Here is a 15,263-nt window from a genome sequence, read left to right as displayed (position 1 = left end):
CGTAATGCAGGATGTTTTTCCCTACGTGTTTGGGAAGGCTATTATCGTCGCCTTGCGGAAGGGTGTTCTATCGTTTCAGTTCAGTATCGGTAATTCCTCTGGGTTTGAGGCTATGCACAGATTGCTATGATATTCATGTGTTGTTATCGCACAATGTTGGTGTAATGGTAAGGTGCTTGGTTATGTGTCGAGGCAGTGAATGACTCGAAAGTAGGATTTCTCAATGCATGATTTAGAGGTTCAACATTTAATTTCAGCAAAGGAAAGGCAATCGAGCTATGGATGTTCATGTTTTGGTCGATGGAGTAATGAGACTTGAGATTTCAAGCGTGGTGAAATTTTTGTTGTGATGCAGTAGCGTCGTTCTTATTAGAACACATTTCGGTTCACTGGCATTATGGTCTCCTTTGATTTTGCCTTCGGGGCAGAGTGTTGTGAAATGGTGCATGAGGGGCGGTTGTCAGAGATAGCAGTGTGCAGCGGTTCGGAATCGAATTGGTATTTCTAATATTGATGGCTCGAGAAAGATGATCTTCAAAGAGGCTTAGAGTCGTTAACAATTTATTTTTTCAGGTGCTACAAAGATGGATTTTTGATTTGATGCAATATTTGGGCAGCGAAGTATGAGGAAGGACATGGCGGGAAGTGTTTCGCGGTGGTTGAAGTACTAGCAAGTCAAGTATGAAAAGCAGAGGTTGAGAAGTTGCTTAAAGGAGATGGTTTAACTGAAGTAAGAGTGGCAGATTAGCATATGGATTCTGTGGTAGGATAGCCGCGTGCCTTGAGAAGTGTAGAACGTTTTGGGAATCGTGATGGAAGGTGATCTTGTCTGCGAATTTTATTTGGAATGATGGTTACTGTACGAAGAAAGATTGAATATGCAAGAAAGGAGTTTCTTGAAATGAAGAGGGGTGTGAAGATTTGCTTATCATTTCTGATGCAATATGACTTGAGTTTGGAAGGTATTGTTGAACTTTTAGTCGATATCAATGGGGAAGGGATAGACTTATACAGCTTGTGGGCGAGCATGGGCTCTAGAGAATTTACTGATTACGTGGTAGTTGTACCCAGTGAAGCGTCGTTGTAAGATGTCGGTAAGGAATCCCACATATGGGTTATCTCCTGTGAGCAGGTTAGCGGTTGTATGATGTGGATGAAGCTTCTGCGAAGAATATTACTTGCTACCTAGTAAGAGGTCGAATATGTGATTGTGACTGATAATTCGGAATGTTTCATGAAAAGTTTAACAAAAGATTTTGAGAAATTTGGCGGGCTAGAGGTGCGAGATCATGGTAACTAAGAAGGAGGAATCCTCGCGGGTTCTAGGTTTATGTAATGGTAGCTTAAAACTAAGTGGGGGAGCCCCACCATTTACGATTGGATCGCGTGGTTGTCTGCTTGTGCGATTTCTGGTTATCGATGCGTTGGAGGATTAATTATGACTAGGGAAAAGGAAAAGTCAGGAATAATTCGAACAAGGAACTCGATGAATGTGTGCTATACTTTTCCTTATCGATTGAGGTGCATGATTTGGGAAGACTCAGAGTTTATGCTTCATATGAATGTAGTGTAAAAGGAAATGAATTCAGTCGGTTGCTTCTTTGAGAGGGTGTTCATGTACTCGCAAAGCGTTGGTGTTCGGTCATGTTCGGGATCAGGTCGGAGTGGGTGACTCTGAATAACGGTCCTAGTGGGTTCAGGGATTAAAGTGCAGTGCCTAAGGATTTCGAGTCCATTGTGTAGTTAAGGATCGAGTTTTCATAGTAGATTGTGAACGGAACTTGGAATGTTCTATGTCACCGGCTGGGTCGTTACACGGAGGCCTCGGGTGAGTTTCGGATTGGAATCAGATCAAAATTTGAAGTTGAGGAATGCTAGTTTTGGACAATTGCTGGTGCAATCGCACCTGTGAAAACAGGGTCGCAGATGCGACTCCACAGAAGCTGCTAGGCAAGCACAGGTGCAGATTTTACTGAGGGAAGGCTAGACCGCAGATGCGGTCGAGTGTCCGCAGAAGCAGAACCGCGCATGCATATGAGGCATCGTAGAAACGAGGAAGTGAGTCGCAGAAGCGACTGGAGGTGATCAGGGCAGAGGTCGCAGGTGGAAAGCAATTCCCACACTTGCGGGAGCGCAGATGCGGTGCTTGGAGCACAGAAGCGGGCAGGGCTATTGGGGACGACTCTGCATAAGCGTGGACTTAGCCGCAGAAGCAGCCAAGATGATAGCAGAAGTGGAAGGTCGTCTGGGCAGAGGTGTTTTTATAAAAATGGGATTTGGCCCATTTTATTCAAGTTTCACTTGGTTGGGGCGATTTTGGAGAGCTTCAAGGAGATATGTTGATCAAGCAACACAAGGTAAGTGACTCCCACCTATTACAAGTTAAATACATGGTTTGTATATGGATTTAGACATGGAAATTAGTAGGAATGTGGGATTTTTGTAGAAAACCTAGAAATTGGTTTTTTTGGATTTTGACCACGAAATTGGACATAGAATTTGGAATAAATTACATATTTGAGTTAGTAATGTTATGGGTAATGCTTATCTTCAAAAAATTTTGAAATCTGGGCACGTGGGCTCGAGAGTTGATTTTATAGACTTTTCGAGCGGAGTTGGGAATTATTATCAGCATTGGAGTATATTTTGATTGGTTCGCACCTTGTTTGACTAGTTTTGGATCGACGGGCTTTGATTTGAAGTGTTAGAGAGGCTTTAGAGACGGTTATGGAACTTCAAAGCGAGGTAACTGTCACACCCCTTTTATACCCCCAAAAAGATATGTATTATGGATTATTATGGGTTAAAGAGTTTTTTCAATTAAAGTGACAAATTTGAGTAGGGATTATTTTATTTACAGAGTCGCCATTTGGAATTGATTTTTTAGGTGTTCCAAATCACCTTTTATTTGAATCCCTAGTCAAATGAAGGTTTGACTCTATTATTATTGGTCTGCGAAAACCAAGTTCGGGTAAGGAATTCTGTTGACCGAGGAAAAGGTGTAAGGCATTCCCTGAGTCCCGTGGTTCTAGCACAGTAGCTTTATTGACTATAATTTGGCTTCAATTAATTTTAGATAAACTATAATTTATTGGTTTCCATATTTTATATATCCGCTTTTATATTAAAATATGGAATTATCTTTGAAACGAATCACGTGTGTGAATCCATTTTATTTATTGTGCCAAAATCATGTCACGTGTACGTGCACGCAATTAATAGCATTTTTGTTATATTAAGATTGTTTTGACCAAAGTTGCGCGAAAACATACTTCGGTTTTAATTTTAAAAATCACAATTATGCCACGCGAACGTATACATAATCGCGATAAACTAATTAAAAGCGCACCTAATGCACTCTAACGATGTTTATTATTCTTCCTAAACTTTGAGATTATTGTGAGATCATGAATTATGGAATTACTTGTGGAAGAAGTGTATGATTTTAGATATTTGAATAAATAAACCATCCTATACCAATACCCTATAACCCAACAATTGAAGCCCAAACTTATTAGGGTCTAAATCTTTCCAACTTTAAAGCAAGTTTGAATACCATATTTTCAGAAACATAATTAAGCATATAGCTTTTAAGGACTAATTTATATTATTATTATCAAAATTTAAAGGCAAATAAATAAAATCACATGAAATAAGATAAAAAGAACAGATGAAAGAATAAACCCTTAATGCAAAATTTTCAATTAAATGAGTCTTCAAGAACAGGTACAATAACTCAGACGAACGCCGAACAAGCATAAGCGACGAATAACATCAAACCTAGTGAATGGAGCTCCAACGGAATCCTCAACCTCGACTATTGACTCCACTTTTTGGAATGTATGTGAATACCTAATTTTTGACGGCACCCAAATTCGATATTATTTTAGTGTAAATATTTTTTTTAGGTCTAATGTTGATATTTTAAACTTTTATCTTACTCTTAATTGGTTTTATTTGAAAAACAAATTTAACTACCAAAAAAAAAAATAATAATACTTGCCTTACAAGTTTTATTTCTATTGGTTAAAAATAAAAAGAAAGTTTACAAAAAATATATAGCTTTTTTTTTCTTCTTAGTATAATTTAAACTATAGTGTAAATATTGGGTTTTTTATTTATATAGTTTTATTTAAGTCTAAAAGTAAGTTAGTTATATATTTATATATGCATTTTACCTTCTTTTTTTTAAAAAAAAAGTTAAGAAAAAAAAATAAACCTAAGCTAACGAAAGCAAAAGACAACAAAAAAATGGGTAAATCTTGAAAGATACAAAATATATATATATATATATATATATATTATCTTTACTAACTTCCCATTTTTTGCTAAACTCCCTTCTCCCTCACATCTCCTCTCTCCACAATCATAATTCCCTCACGTCCCTTTCCCCACTTCCCCCACTCAGCACTACTCCCTCACATCAATTACTACAACCAACATACATTTATATATAATTGACATCTTGGAACAGAAGGAAAAAAAAAACGAGATTGAGAGCAATGTAAATGAAGGGAATCTAAAAAAAAATCAACATAGGGAAGGGAACACAAAAAAAAAGAGAGGAGAAAACCTAGCAGCTAGAGGAGAAACGGAGAGAGGACAACAATTTCATGGGATAAAAATGCAGCAGCCACTGCTTCTTTTCTTTTTCCTTAACCTCGAGTTGAATCCGTTCGAGGTTGCTAATTTCGGTTCGAGTTCTGATTTGTAGCTTGCTTGTAGATTAATATTTTAGATCGTATTTCACTGTACCTGTTGGGAAAACTATCAGCAATAAAGGTTCCATTTTTTCATACTCTATCTCTTTATTTTGTTCTTATCTGATGCTTGAATGAAAATGCTTGAACACTGATTCATGTTTAATCATAGTGTATCGAGTTGAAATTTTATTTTAGTTACCTCTGTTTGGTTATCTAGACATTAAAATGAGAAGGTCGTTGGTATATTATTCAGTACTTATCATCATGATCTACTGGCTATTTGTCAATATGAATTTGTGCAATCAAGATTAGACTATTAGCTCAATATGAATTTGTGCAATCAAGATTAGACTATTAGCTTTGGTGTTAAATTGGCATATATGTTGTAGATATAAGATAAGCTGACGTGATTTTTTTATATGTTTCAGCTTTGGTTTCCTTTAAGTTAAATGTTTGTTGTTTTCGACTTCTTTTCCTACGCTCATTGAATGATATTTTGTTGCTTTGTGTGTTATCACTAATTTTAATTCATTATTCTCCACTGTTATGCTTATATTTTTTAATGTTGTTTCAAATATAGACTTCTGAGATAATATTTTGAGCCATGTGAAGTCGAGGGAACCGTTTGGTTTATTAAGTTATGACATTTTTAATAGTCTTTTTAATTCCAAGTAGTCAAATTTTACACCTCCTCTACAACTATTTTCATAAATCATGACCTCATAACGATCTCAAATTAGTTTAGAAAAATAACTCTAAATACACTAGAAAATATTTAGACGCACTTTTAATATTAGCCCATATGTTGATGCCCGAACCTTGGATTGATATGCTTAAACAATAAAAGGATCATGTGTGCATTCCGCGTCTCGATACCTTTAAATTTAAAATAATTATGTTATAACCATGTGTACATTCCGTACCTTGGTTTAACATTTAATTTTAAAGAAGTACCTTGTGTGCGTACCGCATCTTGGTGAACATAATTAATAAAATATAATTATTAATTATGCGATAATAAATAAGCCATAATCAATAAAATACAAGAATAACTAAAAATTAATTTAAGCCTTACATTAGTCAATAAAGCGACCGTGCTAGAACCACTGGACTCGAGGGGTGTCTTATACCTTCCCCTCAGTCAACAGAATTTCTTACTCAGTCTTCTGTTTTCGTAAACCATAAATTAGGAGTCAAATCTTTCTTTTGATAAGGGAGTCAATAAAAGGTGACTTGGAACACCAAAACTCAATTCCAAGTGGCAACTCTAAATAATAAATTATCCCTTTTCAAAACGTCACTTTTATTGGAAAAACTCTTCTAACTCAGCCTCGTAATAAGGGCTGCGGGAAAAAAGAGGTATGACAGCTTTGGTGACTCTGCTGGGGAACAAAACCCAGAATCTCTGGTTCAGGGTTTAGGGTTCAGAATTTGAGCTTGTAATGTGATATATACTTGGCTTTATTGATTTGATGTTATTACTGTATTTTTGGGCCTAATGTGCTAATTACCGCTTTGATATTATTTGAACTGTATTAAATTGTCTTCTTACGCCTCCCTTCTGAGTCTTCTGAATTTATGGTGCACACGTGCGCGTGGCCCACTTTTCTGTTAGAAGTCATACCAATTAGAACGAGGCTGGGTCAGTAACTAGGCCGGGTAGACTTTCGTGCTCCCGGTATATTGCTCCCACCTCGGCTGGTGTTGTCCGCTTGGGTAAGTCATGTCTAGAATACACCCCCAGGTTTAAACCTAGAATAACATAGCCTCATGCCGGATCCCTAGTAGGAACGTTTATTTGCATCATGTGCATTTGACTTTGGGGACTCAACACAGGGGTTGGGTCTGTCTAGAACAGGTGTACCTGAGAATTACAAGACCATCCTGATGCATCTTATGTGCTACTTGTGCATTATGTTTGATTTGGTTTGTGCATATTGACCGGTTTCTAAAATAAAAATAAAAATATAAAAATATTGAGGGAAAACCAGAAAGAAGAAAATATGAGGGAGAAAATTTACCTGGTTTTCGAAAATCTCAGTATTTACCCCAAAAAATATAAGCCTGAATTTTTCAAAAAAAGTATCATCCTATTCCTGAAATATTTACGAACTACGCGGGTCTGATTCTCACCGGATGTGAGATACGTAGGCAACCTTCATAGGGTTCGGCCCCATTTTTATAAAATAACTAAAAAAAGAAATGTGTCTAGTGTTTTTTTTAATCAAAAAACAAATAAGCAGACCCAGCTTCGGTTAATCCCAAATCGTTCCTGTCGGAATATCCTTAGAACATCTTCAAAATTGTTGAAGGGCTGTTCTAGCAAGAACGGACGTGTCTGTCAATCGGAAATCACTTTTACCATAATGCCCTTCTTCCGATCCTAAAGCTATCCTTGAAAGTAAGAAGGGGCCATAGTTGCAAAAATAACCACCCTTTCTTCGGTCACAATTGCAAAAATAGCCCCCCTTCTCGTTGATTTTTCTTAAAATTGAGTTATTTACAAAAGATTGTTTGCAAAAGGAGTGCATTGGTTCTGTCTCTTGAGACTAGTGTCAACCTTAACCTTAACCACCCACAGGTACAAAATGAGCACTGTCCAGAACACACCGTTCACAGTTGTAGACGAGGCTCCACTTCAGCTTCGGATGTGGTGGTATAATTTAGGAGAAGATGGTCAGAAATGGGTCACCAAGCACCTGGGAGCCCACACAGATATTATGAAAATTAAACCACGAGACGATTTGATTGAGGCACTAGTGACTTTTTGGGACCCTGTTCACAATGTCTTTCGCTTCTCCGATTTTGAGCTAACTCCCACTTTAGAAGAGCTAGCTGGATATTCCGGGTTTGGCAGGGATTTGAGAAACCAGGAGCTCATATTCCCGAGGGCTCTTTCTGTACACCGATTCTTCGATCTTCTGAACATCAGTAAGTAAATTAGAAAGACCAACGTAGTCGAAGGGTGTTGTTCTTTCTACTTCCTGTACTCTAGGTTTGGGCAGCCAAATGGGTTTGAAATGCATGAAAAGGGCCTTAACAACAAGGAGAACAAAGACACATGGCAGATTCATCGTCGCTTTGCCTTCATAGTGGCGTTTCTGGGAATTATGGTCTTCCCAAACGAGGAGCGGACAATTAATACCCGCATAGCCAGGGTTGTACAGGTCCTCACTACCAAAGAACATCACACTCTTGCCCCGATCATTCTATCAGACATTTATTGGGCGTTGACTTTGTGCAAGTTTGGGGCAAAATTCTTCGAAGGGTGCAATATTTTGGTACAAATATGGTTGATTGAGCATCTCCGACATCACCCCAAGTTCATGAGCTATGGTCCGAGCAAGGATAATTTCATTGAGAGTTACGAAGAAAGAGTAAAAGATTACAACTCTCCAGAAGGGGTGGAAGCCTGGATATCCCACCTAAGATCTTTAAATGCAAGTCAAATTGAGTGGACTTTGGGATGGCTCCCGGTAAGAGAGGTGATACATATGTCGGCCCTAAAAAGTTATTTGTTGTTGTTGGGTTTGAGAAGTGTCCAGCCATATGCGCCACACAGAGTTCTAAGACAACTAGGAAGGTACCAAGTAGTACCTAAGGATGAAGATTTGAGTGTGCAAGTGATTGAGCTACACCTCGAAGCCCCACTCCCCGAAGCTTTAATCCAGCAAATTTGGAATGGTTGTCGCTACTTGAAAGATGATACTCAGGTGCCAGATCCTGCGAGAGGTGAGGTAGATCCGGGTTATGCTATATGGTTTGGGAAGAGGTCTCGCGTGGATGATGTGCCAGAGCCCAAAAGGCCCACAAAAAGGCCGCATGTTCAAGCCTTTGATGATAAAATCCAAGAACGGTTGGCCTGGGGTGAACGGGAAAAGGGATACAAAACAACTATTCATGCCTTAGAAGAAAGGCTGAGAAACCTTAATTTTGAGAAAGACTTGCAAGAACAAGAAGCCGAAGGGGAAAAGAAGAGTCTGATCCGCAAAAATGAAGCCCTTCGTACTCAACTTCAACAGATGAAGAAAGCCTCTGAAGTGCCAGTGAGAAGTTGGAAAGACCAGAGAACCATTGCCAATCTGATGGAAAAGGTGCAAGATTATGATTCCCTCTTGGCAAAGACTGAAAAGGCGTTGGACAAAGCCAAGGAAAATATCGTACAGCTAAATGAGAAGGCCGAATCAAGTAAGGATTGCCAAGTAACAAAATTTGAAGAAGAGAGGGCTCAATTCGAGAAAGAGAAGGCCCATTGGGTACGTTCAGAAGCTCAGCTCCATACACAGTTGGAAGAAATGAGAAGGTACAATAGAGAATACCAGCATGCAGATTTTGATAGGGAGATGGCTCAGGCGAGACTCGAGCAGACTAGACTTCGGGCTCAGTTGGAGTCAGCCTTAGATCGTGAGGGCCACATAAGGGAGATAGCCACCGCTCGCCAGCAGCACTTACAAGATCGAGATCAGAATTTCCAGTACTTCAAAGAGCAAGTCCATAATTTGGCTGTTTATACCGCTCAAAGTTATGTGAACTACCAAGGGATGGATTATGAGAAGTTTTTGGAGCATGCACCTACTTTTTCCCGTCATCTTGCAGCAGAGTTAGAAAGGATGTACCGTACATTAGGGGGTCAACCAGGGCAAGCCCCACCATGAGCAGATGTTCCAGTGTTTGAAAGCAAGAAGATTGTGGAGTTGAAATATAGTCGTAGTTGTTAGAACTTTTCATGTATTAGTTATGTTTTAGTTTGAGTCATTGTTGAATCTTTAAAATCGCTGTCTTTTAGTCTTGTCAGAGTCTGGTAAGTCATTTTCAATGTAATGTCCTTTCTGTTATTGTATTATTTCATTTTGTTAAAAAAAAAAACTATTATTATTTTTCCCTGAACTATGTAATGGTCTGATTCATGCGGCGTTATGATACGTAGGCAATCCTCATCGGATGCGATCATAACCATAATTAATCTAAAAAAAATGAAAAAAAATGTTAAATTTAAGATGAAAATAAACCAATAAATCAATAAGCCGGGATGAAATATAAAGTCTTCCAAGATCATTTTAGAAATGAAAATGGCATTAAGTGCATGACATATAATGTATGATTAATATCTGCAGAATGCCTAACTCTAACACGTTTGTTGTTTGTCATTTTAAAAGATAAAGTAAAACAGAGTTGGTCGGTTTGTGGTTTAAACTGGCGACTCACCCTTACAACACGAGATCAAAAGGAAAAAGTAGAATGGCAAACAACAGTGAGAATGAGTCAGATAATGATGATGTTCATGGACAATTGGTTGAACAAGGTTCAGGACTGGTTGAAGAAGTAAGAGTGTTGAAGCAACAATTAGCAGAGATGTACCAAGCCTGGGTGAATGGACAAGCACTTCCCTCACTACCCATAGGGCCTTTGGATAATCTTCATAATGTGTCAGTTGCCACTCAAGTACCTATCTCCATAACAAGTAACCCATTATACCAACCTGGATTCAGTCCGAGCATTAACCTTCCCACTATCCCCAGTACCTTTATTCCACGTCCTCCAATCGCACCTCTCAGAAATGACCCACCTACTATACCCGTTGTCCATACTTTCACTGTCTCTCAACTGGCTCTTGCTCAAAAGTCCAATAATGATCCACAACTGGATGCTCATGACGCCCAACATTACTCTCCAGAACTGACTTTAAAGGTTCCGGATTCATACAGACATACTCCTCATAACGTCTTCCCAATTGAGATCGAAAAGCACGAAAAGAATATGGAACAAGAGGTAATGACCAGAAAAATGAAGAGCTTGGAACAAACCATGAGAAACATACAGGGTTTGGGGGGCCACAAGAGTGTTTCGTTTAACGATCTATGCATGTTTTCCCATGTTTATTTGCCACCCGGCTTCAAGACCCCCAAGTTTGACAAGTATGATGGGCATGGTGATCCCGTTGCCCATTTGAAGAGGTATTGTAACCAATTAAGGGGAGCGGGAGGCAAAGAAGAATTGCTTATGGCATATTTTGGGGAAAGTTTGACAGGAATTGCTTCAGAGTGGTTTATAGATCAAGACATCTCTCACTGGCACGTTTGGAATGACATGGCTCAAGATTTTGTCCAACAGTTTCAGTACAATATTGATATAGTGCCAGGCCGCTCCTCTCTCGTCAACATAAAGAAGAAACCAACAAAAAGCTTCAGAGAATATGCAATCAAGTGGAGAGAGCAGGCTGCTAGGGTCAAACCACCAATGAAAGAGGCAGAAATTATTGACTATTTTCTCCAAGCTCAGGATCCTGATTACCTCCATTACATGTTGGCCGCCATTGGTAAACCTTTCGCTGAGGCGATTAATATTGCTGAAATAGTTGAGAATGGCATGAAGTCCGGAAAAATTGTGAGTCAGGCAGCCCTTAAGGCGACCACACAAGCAATTCAAAGCGGGTCAGGCAATTTCGGAAATCGAAAAAAGAAGGAGGAAGGATCCATGATGGCATCTGGGTTCGGGGGAGTTCAAAGAGGAATAACTCCTTCTTACGTGCAATTCCAACAAGGAAAATACAATTCTCCTCAACATTATTATCTGCCTTAAGGTCTCCGATACTCAGTTCCCCTGCAACAATACACAGTGTTTAATGCTCAGGCTTATGCTAGGCCTCCCAATGACCAATAATTCGGGCATCGATTCCACAAAGCTCCCGTCAACTCCGGCCGAATTTTTAGGCACCATATAATCCTCGTCCCCGACAAGAATATGTCAGAGAACAGGAGCCAAAGAAAGAGTTCACCCCAATTAGAGAATCGTATACAAGCCTATTTCGAAAGTTGATACAGTTGAAGTTGATTGAACCTATTATGCCGCATTATGTGAATCCAAATTCAAAAGGTTATGACTCAAATGCAAGATGTGAGTATCACTCTAACACCCAAGGGCATAGTACTAAAAACTGTTGGACATTAAAGAAAGCCATTGAAAATTTGATTGAAGCAAAGGCAATTGTGGTAACAAACAATGAGGATACTCCTAATATCACAAACAATCGGCTCCCAACTCATGATAATACACATTTTATTGGGATAATTTGTGATGATCGGGATTATAAATAGTCTAGCAAGATAGAGATGGTTGTTAGAACCATAGGGCCAGAACCAAAAGTGATAGTGAGCCCACCGCAATTGGCATCGTTGATGGTGAAAGGTGCGAGTTCTAGTTTGAACTTGGCATGTTCTGAAAAAATGATTCTCTATGTTCCTGGAAGCACAAAAAAGGTTGAGGTTCAATTGGGTGGGCCAAAACTTTACATCCCCGGGGGCATTCAAAAGATCATTCCAAATAATGGTTTGAGGAATATAACAGCGCCAGTCGTGATCCGACATGTTGCCCAACTCCTAGTGACAAACACAAAAGCTATTCCCTGGAATTATAAAAAGACTGTCATGACATACAAAGGAAAAGAGATAGTTGAAGAAACAGGTGAAATGGGGGGCTTGACCCGCTCTGGAAGGTGTTATTCACCAGAGGAATTGAGAAAAGCTAAGCAAGCCAGGGAAAGTCACTTGCTAGTGAAAGAACCCGTTGCAGAAAAAGAAGCAGAGGAATTCCTTAAGAAGATGAAAATGCAAGACTACTCAATCATTGACCAACTAAGGAAAACTCCTGCTCAGATATCTTTGTTATCTCTGCTTTTGCATTCAGAAGAGCATCATCATGTGTTGATCAAAACTCTGAACGAGGCATATGTCTTAGAAAAGACAACGGTGAATCAGCTAGAAAAAATGGCTGAAAGATTCTTTGAAGTAAATAGAATTACTTTCAGCGATGATGATTTGGTTGAGGAAGGGGCTGGCCAAAATAGAGCTTTGCATCTTATGGTCAAATGTGAAGGGCACTACGTAAAAGGAGTCATGATTGACAGAGGCTCAAGTGTAGATGTGTGTCCTCTTTCTACTCTACAACAGCTGAACATTGACACTAATAGAATTCGAACCAGTAATGTCAGCATCAGAGCTTTTGATGGTTCAAAAAGTGACACTATTGGGGAAATCGAACTCACCATGACAATCGGCCCGGTTGATTTTAACATTGTCTTTCAAGTGTTAGATATGGAAACTTCCTATAATTTTCTTTTGGGAAGGCCGTGGATCCATATGGCCAGAGCTGTACCATCCACCCTACATCAAATGTTCAAATTCGAGTGTGACGGGCAAGAAATTATTGTTCATGGGGAGGACGACTCATCCGTCTATAAAGACCCGTCCATTCCATATATCGAGGCCAAGGAAGGATGTGAATCCATCATATATCAAGCATTTGAGGTGATTGAGGTGGACCAAGTGGAAGAAGGAAAACCAATTTTGCATCCCCGTCTTTCAGCCACATCTATGATGGTAGCTTCGTTGATGTTGAGGAACGGCTATGAACCAGGAAAAGGATTGGGATCCTCTCTGCAAGGAATTGCGAACCCCATTGCTCCCTTTTCGAAGAAAAATACCTTTGGCTTGGGCTTTAAACCAACATCAGCTGACATAGACAGAGCCAAGGCCCGCAAAAAGAATGGTTGGAATCTGTCCAAACCAAACCCTCACATAGCCTACTCTTTTGTCAAGCCACAATTTGAAGAAATCCAAAATCCTTCTACTCAGGATGACATTGACGGAGTTTGCCAGGGTCTCAAGGAGATGTTCTATGAGATCAATATGGTTCAAGTTGGGGAGGGCCGTAGCCGTGCAAGTGTTCAACTGATTGGTCCAGATACCTCGCTCAGCAACTGGGAAGCAACTCCTCTTCCCATCGGGAAGGAGTCTTGGTAGCCTATTTTGTTGCTTTTTCTGTATTTGGATTATTTTAAGGGTTGTAATCCAGATATTTTAGTTTAATTGCTTTGCTATGATGTTAACCCTTCTATCCTTTCAAATTCAATGAAATGAAGTTCCATTTTCGTAGTAAAATTCTATCTTTTTATTTCCCTAATTTTTGTTAATTTCTTATCATTTTCAGTTTCGATAATGCTGGCTTTTAAAACATGACATGCACGCGGAATTCATGCCCAGATCTTAAAAAGCTGTCTAATCTCGAAATAATGAATCAAGAAGTTGAGTATGACGAAGATGAGGCTTTTAGAGAAATAAAAAGGGAATTGGATCAATTTGAGAATAAGCCTAAGCCTAACTTAAATGAAACTGAGGCAATTAACCTGGGAAGGCCTGAAGAAACCAGAGAAACAAAAATAAGCATTCATACTGAACAAAAGATGAGAGATGCCATAATTCAAGTTTTGTTCGAGTACAGAGATGTATTTGCTTGGTCGTATGATGACATGACGGGTTTGAGTGCCGATCTAGTGGTCCATAAGCTTCCCACACATCCTAATTTTCCACCAATCCAGCAAAAACAAAGGAAGTTTAAGACAGACATGAGTGATAAGATTAAAAAAGAAATCACAAAGCAACAAAGTGGAAATGTGATCAGGGTCGTCCGATACACTACATGGTTAGCAAATGTTGTGCCAGTGCCAAAGAAGGATGGAAAAATCAGAGTTTGTGTTGACTATAGAGATTTAAACAAAGCAAGTCCAAAGGACAACTTTCCCTTACCCAACATTCATATCCTTGTTAATAATTGTGCTAAACACGAAATCCAATCTTTTGTGGATTGTTATGCCAGATATCACCAAATTCTGATGGATAAAGAAGATGCAGAAAAGACCGCCTTCACAACTCCATGGGGAACTTATTGTTATAGGGTCATGCCATTCGGTTTGAAGAATGCAGGGGCAACTTACATGAGAGCCATGACTACCATATTCCATGACATGATGCATAAAGAGATTGAAGTGTACGTTGATGATGTGATCATTAAGTCGAGAACACAAGCTTACCATGTGCAAGACTTGAAAAAGTTCTTTGAAAGGCTACGAAGGTACAATCTCAAACTCAATCCAGCCAAATGTGCATTTGGAGTTCCTTCTGGGAAGCTTTTGGGTTTTATAGTTAGTCGAAGAGGCACTGAGTTAGATCCCTCCAAGATAAAGACCATTCGAGAGCTGCCTCCCCCAAAGAACAAAACAGAAGTCATGCGTTTACTCGGGAGGTTGAATTACATTAGCAGGTTCATCTCGCAGCTTACAACCACATGTGAGCCTATTTTTAAGTTGTTGAAAAATAACGCCGCTATCAAGTGGACAGATGAGTGCCATGAAGCTTTTGATAAGATCAAGGAGTATTTGTCAAATCCCCCTGTTTTGGTCCCGCCGGAACCTGATAGGCCTCTGTTTTTATATCTGTCAGTAATGGATAGTTTCTTTGGTTGTGTTCTGGGTCAACATGATGCCACAGGCAAAAGGGAACAAGAAATATATTATTTGAGCAAAAAGTTCACCACTTATGAGGCCAAATACACTCTTTTGGAAAGGACATGTTGCGCCTTAACTTGGGTCGCCCAGAAGCTTAGGCATTATCTTTTGGCCTATACAACTTACCTCATATCCCGAATGGATCCCCTGAATTACATCTTTCAGAAGCCGATGCCAACAGGCAAATTGGCAAAGTGGCAAATCTTGCTCACAGAGTTTGG

The sequence above is a fragment of the Nicotiana tabacum genome, chromosome 14 (genome assembly GCF_000715075.1).
Source record: "Nicotiana tabacum cultivar K326 chromosome 14, ASM71507v2, whole genome shotgun sequence".
NCBI classification, from domain to species: domain Eukaryota; kingdom Viridiplantae; phylum Streptophyta; class Magnoliopsida; order Solanales; family Solanaceae; genus Nicotiana; species Nicotiana tabacum.
This window is presented reverse-complemented; position numbering follows the sequence as displayed.